This window comes from Sycon ciliatum, chromosome 13, assembly GCF_964019385.1.
Source record: "Sycon ciliatum chromosome 13, ocSycCili1.1, whole genome shotgun sequence".
NCBI classification, from domain to species: domain Eukaryota; kingdom Metazoa; phylum Porifera; class Calcarea; order Leucosolenida; family Sycettidae; genus Sycon; species Sycon ciliatum.
The window spans coordinates 20982568-20989581 of NC_088655.1; the positions used below are offsets into that span (position 1 = coordinate 20982568).

Genomic DNA, 7014 nt, shown 5'->3' on the forward strand with positions numbered 1-7014 from the left:
AGCTACGGGAATAAATAAGATTCAAGATCTCTCCGGTGCTCACCTAGAGGTTGACTACTTTTTCGAGTTATCTTTCGTTGCTATCTAATCTAATCTTCTCTTCATCAAAACAGAAATGCTCAGCCGCTTTTATGCAGCAGACGCCGTACGCTTACATACGGAGATACACTAAATATACATCAGGCAAAGCTCCGTATTAGTTCCGTACTGCTTCCGTATTGGTCGGGCAGGGATACTACACCCTCCCTTCCTACAGATAATCACGCCCTCGTGATTTTCAAAAAATTACTGAAGAGTTACGAAAACAGCGTCAACCGGAAGATGGCAAATTATATCGGAAATGATAACGTTTAGAGTAGACAGAATAAATGAACTGATAACAAATCATAAAGTAGAAGCACACCAGGTTCACACGATCTCACGGGGTCAAAAGGGGAAAGAACTGTCCTCCAAATAGGACCTGAAAATCCACAGCACTCTTGCTGCACAACGCTGGCACAACCCGCCAGGAACATCGCAGTTCAAAAACTGAACTGAATACACTATAACTATAAAGGGCGTTGTCACACACATTGTCCCACGTTAGCTGGGTAAACCGTGGCTCGCCATGATCAGACGCCTACCAAACTAAACTGGATTCACACACTCGCATAAAGGAAGACTGAAAAGAACAGGGAGACTGAAGGAAGAGAGGAAAGAAAATGCCATACCTAGAATCAGCGTTAGTAACAACGGCGGCGGCTGGAGCTACGGCGGAGGGCAAGCCAGGTTTTATCTTCATCTTGGTTGAGCCGGTCACTCAGAGCGGCTAGCTCGGCGTCAGACAAATAACCTCCCTCCTCGTCTTGAATCATGGTCTTCACATTGTCGATAGCATCGCTTTGCGCGACGTAAAGAGTGATGGTCTAGCCAGGAAGAGTGTTGACGAAAATCTGCATCCCACCACGGAGACGAAGTACCAAGTGAATAGTGGACTCCTGCTGAACGTTGCAGTCACTCAGGGTTCGGCCGTCTGCCAACTGCGTGCCGGCGAAAATCAAACGCTGCTGGTCTTGGGGAATACCCTCCTTGTCTTGGTCAGCAGCCTGCATGTCGTCGTCCTCATCAGCTTCGCCATCACCACCGGTAGTATACATGTAGGTAGCGGGTCGCTTGGAATCGCCATCGGAGTCTCCAGTGAGTGCCATGCGGAGGGAAGGGTGATCCACGCTAGCACCCTGACTGTGCTGCAAGCTAATAAGCAGGGCCAGGCCCAGGAAGGCAAGAAACATGATTCTCATCTTGATTCGTCGCACGAAGCTGCGGGTTGAGCCATGGGGGTCTGGGGTCGAATCACGTTGTTTTATTTTACAAAAACACACCGCTGCCACCAATGTAATGGGTAGCCGAGTGGTAGGCGCGGTGAGATCAACAAGAATTACTTTTATTCTACTTTCAGGTACACACCTGAGATATAATGATTAGTGAAAGAAGAAGCGGCAAAATAAATAAGATTCAAGATCTCTCCGGTGCTCACCTAGAGGTTGACTACTTCTTCGAGTTATCTTTCGTTGCTATCTAATCTAATCTTCTCTTCATCAAAACAGAAATGCTCAGCCGCTTTTATGCAGCAGACGCCGTACGCTTACATACGGAGATACACTAAATATACATCAGGCAAAGCTCCGTATTAGTTCCGTACTGCTTCCGTATTGGTCAGGCAGGGATACTACATTTTCAACCACCTAACAATTATGTTAACAATAAATGAGGAGGCCGAGGGTTTATGACCAATAAACCCTCGGCCTCCTCATATATTTGTATTTAGAATCAACCAGTAAAAACTCTTCTCAATCTCCAACAACAAAATTAGTGGACAGCTGTTATTTGTGTTTCCATGACAACTCGTGTACTGGACGAGTATTTGTTGTCATTGGTTCAATTTCTTTTACTCTTCATAGGCTATCAGATAATTTTCCTTATTCGGTCTATTTGAAACCAGTAGAGAGGTTTTGCATTCCGAATTTCGGAATGATTTTCGACCGTGCTTTTCCGAAAAAAGCGCGTTCCGAAAAACGTTATTTTCAGTGTTTTGCATTCCGAAAATCTGATTCGACTTCGTTTCCAAGGGTTGCCATGCAAAACAAAATGGAGAGCGTCGAAGGGGTTGAGCAGGATCAAATCAGGGAGTCGTAAAATACCGGTATTTTACGACTCCCTGGATCAAATCCATGTGCGCAGGTCAAACTGAATTATTTGGGTGCGGTTCGAAGACGAGGACGGACTGGTGGTGGACCAAGTGGTCCAACAGCTGAAGACGAGGTTGGCGAACTACTGTCTTGTACTGTAAGTAGGCTTCATGGCAAAGGAAGATAGAGTGTGAGAAGATTAGTCAACATGGCGAGATCAGCGAGAGCAGCAAAACCAGCAAAAATCATAACTACATACGTGGAATATTTTCAAATAATTGAGATCGAGAGCAGCAGAAAGCAAAAATACAAAAATGAAAAATACACTTTTTTGTATTCAAATATGCGCTCCCAAACATGAAAGAGCCGAAAATCCATTTTCGGAAAACCATGCACTTTCGCCACCACACTTCCGAAAGTTCGACTACTTTTTCGACTGCTGCCGCCACATTCCGAAAATAATTCCGAAATTCGGAATGCAAAACCTCTCTAGTATCTATATGAGAATGTGTTCTGTCTCCATGGTCACCGGTGTTCTTTTCATAAATGTAGCCACTTTTCCTTGTTAGACATTATGTGGAAGGCCCATTCTTGCATATTCCAACAGCAACCGAGGGAGCTAGCTCTCTTGGGTATGCGGACTGGGTCCGATCCTAAAAAGCTGTTTTTATAAACTGTTTTTATTGGATAGGATATGATTATAAGAAAGGGTTTGCTCCCCACACCGGAGCTCGCGGTATTCCGCCGACTTTACTTGACACTTGACTGACTCACGACTGCCATCCAGAGCACACGAGAAGTCCATCGAACCTTTGACTCGGCAAACCTGCAAGAAAGCACCACTCCCTGCTCAATACACAGTGTTTCGGGGAATTCACCCCTCATCAGTTGAGCTTGAGTAGGCTGAGGAAGATTGTGCCTGAAGAGCACCACTTATATAGTGCTCTCCAGGCACAAACATCACCAGGGATACAAACTTACAGAGACGCTCCGTTTCCAGCGCGACAAACACCTGGTGAACACCAGATAGCAGCGTGAGTCAGTGTCGCTCCTGGACGGTGAGACAGACGTCGAGGACCCTCGGTCATTCGCAACGCTGTCACCTCCCAAACCAACTAGTCGCAAGCCCGCGCATGGCACAACAGTACGAAGTAGTGGTTGCGATTTCGGCGATGATTTGTAAGAAAGGGTTTGCTCCCCACACCGGAGCTCGGGCTATTCCGCCGACTTTACTTGACACTTGACTGACTCACGACTGCCATCCAGAGCACACGAGAAGTCCAGCGAACCTTCGACTCGGCAAACCTGCAAGAAAGCACCACTCCCTGCTCAATACACAGTGTTTCGGGGAATTCACCCCTTATCAGTTGAGCTTGAGTAGGCTGAGGAAGATTGTGCCTGAAGAGCACCACTTATATAGTGCTCTCCAGGCACAAACATCACCAGGGATACAAACTTACAGAGACGCTCCGTTTCCAGCGCGACAAACACCTCGTGAACACCAGATAGCAGCGTGAGTCAGTGTCGCTCCTGGACGGTGAGAAACACGTCGGCGGAATAGCGCGAGCTCCGGTGTGGGGAGCAAACCCTTTCTTACAAATCAGAGGAGCGTCTCTGTAAGTTTGTATCCCTGGTGATGTTTGTGCCTGGAGAGCACTATATAAGTGGTGTTCTTCAGGCACAATCTTCCTCAGCCTACTCAAGCTCAACTGATGAGGGGTGAATTCCCCGAAACACTGTGTATTGAGCAGGGAGTGGTGCTTTCTTGCAGGTTTGCCGAGTCGAAGGTTCGATGGACTTCTCGTGTGCTCTGGATGGCAGTCGTGAGTCAGTCAAGTGTCAAGTAAAGTCGGCGGAATAGCGGGAGCTCCGGTGTGGGGAGCAAACCCTTTCTTACAAATCATCGCCGAAGTCGCAACCACTACTTCGTACTGTTGTGCCATGCGCGGGCTTGCGACTAGTTGGTTTGGGAGGTGACAGGGTTGCGAATGACCAAGGGTCCTCGACGTCTGTCTCACCGTCCAGGAGCGACACTGACTCACGCTGCTATCTGGTGTTCACCAGGTGTTTGTCGCGCTGGAAACGGAGCGTCTCTGTAAGTTTGTATCCCTGGTGATGTTTGTGCCTGGAGAGCACTATATAAGTGGTGCTCTTCAGGCACAATCTTCCTCAGCCTACTCAAGCTCAACTGATGAGGGGTGAATTCCCCGAAACACTGTGTATTGAGCAGGGAGTGGTGCTTTCTTGCAGGTTTGCCGAGTCGAAGGTTCGCTGGACTTCTCGTGTGCTCTGGATGGCAGTCGTGAGTCAGTCAAGTGTCAAGTAAGTCGGCGGAATAGCGCGAGCTCCGGTGTGGGGAGCAAACCTTTTCTTACAAATCATCGCCGAAGTCGCAACCACTACTTCGATATGATTATGTTGAATAAACGAGGTTTGTGTCAATTGGAGATTGACTTGGAGTTTTTACGAGTTGATTCTAAGGGCCTGGTCAGACTGCCGCAAATTTTGTTTGCCTGACGAAAAAATAACAGCGTCCAGAATTAGAATCGCGATCACACTACACATGTGGGGAGAATGAAAATTCAAACTTCATTTCGAGCGTCAAGTGGTCATCTCCACGAATGACGTCAAATTCCTTCACCCTGTGGATCGCCAACACCTTCAGTGCAATCCTTGCAACCATCCTTATGGGTTTCGGTGTTGTCCGTGGCCAATTAGCTCCTCGATATCGAGATGAAAAAATCAGTGATTATCAGCGTCAATGGCGTATCAGCGTCAAATCCTGTTTGGAGCGGAAAAGCGTGGTCCGTTCTTACTTTTTTTGGAGCGTCAACTCTCGCTTTTGCCGCTCTGGCGGCAAGTTACTATGGAGATTCGGATTATAATCCTAGGATTATTTTGATTTTGCCGCAGTCTGACCAGGCCCTTAGCCGGCATAATCCGCCGGTGCCTACAGTGAGAGCATGAGGGGTGAGACGAGTAGTTTTAAAAGTACACGTACGGGCGTAGGTCTACGACAGTACTTGCGCGTGTACTTCGTTAGTTGTACTTGGACAGTTGTACAAAGTAGTAGGATTTTTTCGCTGTCGGCAAGCGATGACACATACTCAACCTTGGTAGACTGTCTACAAGGCCTCTCTAGTTCTGTGACTGTCTCACGACATTAGCTTCCAAAGCTTACGAGACCAAGAACACAGGCCTAGTGCCGTAGTGGTGAATCTCACACCTCACATTGTGAGAATCAACACTGTTTGGCCGGTCGCAGTTTGAATGGCTACATGTACATCTACGTGTACGTTGTCGATTATCACATACACTCGCTCAGTGGCGCGAGTCGTGGGTACTCGAGCAGTGGAGGGCAGACAGGTACAGGGAGGAGGTAGGGAGCCTCGCGCCTTTTCGGGACTGTCACTTGGTTGTTTGGGACGCGTGATCTGGTTGTCTAGCTCTGCAGACAAGACTGTCTTAGTGTCAGTTGGTTTGAGACACCAGCGCGCAAAATCGATCCGTGGACTGATGCCAGTGGTGGACTGGTAGGTCCCTGTCGACATGTCCTTGCCTTACTGCAAGTATCTCCACGATCATGGCAAGTAGTCGCCTGGTAGATCTACATTCACACAGAAGCTCCGGGACCGGTACTACATGTATACATGTAGAGTCTACCACAGTCTACAGTCTACATGTAGATCTAGTACTACACAATGTCATGTCGTCGCTCTGTTTGCAAAGCTCCACCCAACCTCCCAATGCCCCTCCACACCACCTACACGATGTGCGTAATGACTTGAGAGGCACCTCATACTCGGTCATAGAAAAGGTAGAGAGAAGAGTTCACCGAAAATTTCCCCTAGTGAATGACTGTACTTTTTTTTATTTTATTTTTTTAGTGCACAGTAAAAAAATAAAAAAGTACAGTCATTCACCAGAAAGGCTTTTTCTCTCTTTTGTCTTCATTGTTGTAATCATGTCGCTTTGATACCGACGACCCTTTGTAGGGTTGCTGGAAAGCAGGCGAAGGCAGCAAGGCATGCAAAGCTGAGGCTGCGTTTATACGACAACTATTGAAAACGATTTGCGTTTACACGACAACGAAGTAGGACCTAAACGGAACGAAATCGTTGCGTTTACTACTATCGTTTACACGACAACGCCCGAAAACGATACCTAAACGGAACGAAATGGAAACGCACTTCACTTCAAAGTGTTTTGAAACGTTTTCAAAACGTTTTCGTTCTCGTGTAAACGGTGAAAACAGTGAACACGATTGGAAGCGGAGCGCGGTCATGGAAACCATTCCGCGCGGGACTATTTCGCGGGAAATGCCTGACCTTTGCGACCACCAGCACATAGAATCTACCGTACCAACTCCAACTACAACGTGTTACTTCCCGCCCTTGCGCCAAGCCAGCACGTGCTAACTCCAGCCTGATAGCCCGTTTTCCGTTTTCGTATAAACGGTTCAAAACGATTTGCCGTAGGTCTACTCGTGTAAACGGTTTGAAAACGATTCGAGGCTAGCCCGTTTTCGTTCCGTTTCGTTTCGTTTCGTCTCCGTGTAAACGCAGCCTGAGGTAGCGACGGCAGTTCGGCAGTCTGTCCGGGTGACGGTAAGTTCGTTCGGTGAATCAAGCACCCCGTTGGAGTATTGTGCTCTAGCATAGTTTGGCTTGGAACAGCGGTAAGCAGGAGCCGTTCTTCCTTCCCCGTTTCTCTACCTTCGGCTGTGGGTCGATGTGAAGCGATAGCACACTCCTAATGGCTTCATTGAAAGATTATTTGGCGACACAACGATTGCCTTTCAAATCTACGTTCCGGTTGGCTTCGCCACATGGGGATAGTGATTGAA

The 7014-nt window shown here is 47.7% G+C and overlaps 1 long non-coding RNA gene across 2 annotated transcripts in view; it reads left to right on the plus strand.

The window, feature by feature from the left end:
- Positions 1-6639: 6639 nt before the first annotated feature.
- LOC135829824 (uncharacterized) overlaps positions 6640-7014 on the plus strand; it is a 4222-nt gene continuing 3847 nt past the window's right edge. For both annotated transcript variants that reach the window (XR_010555934.1, XR_010555933.1), the window contains exon 1: positions 6640-6775. This is a non-coding gene — a long non-coding RNA (uncharacterized LOC135829824). The remainder of the gene's footprint in view (positions 6776-7014) is intronic.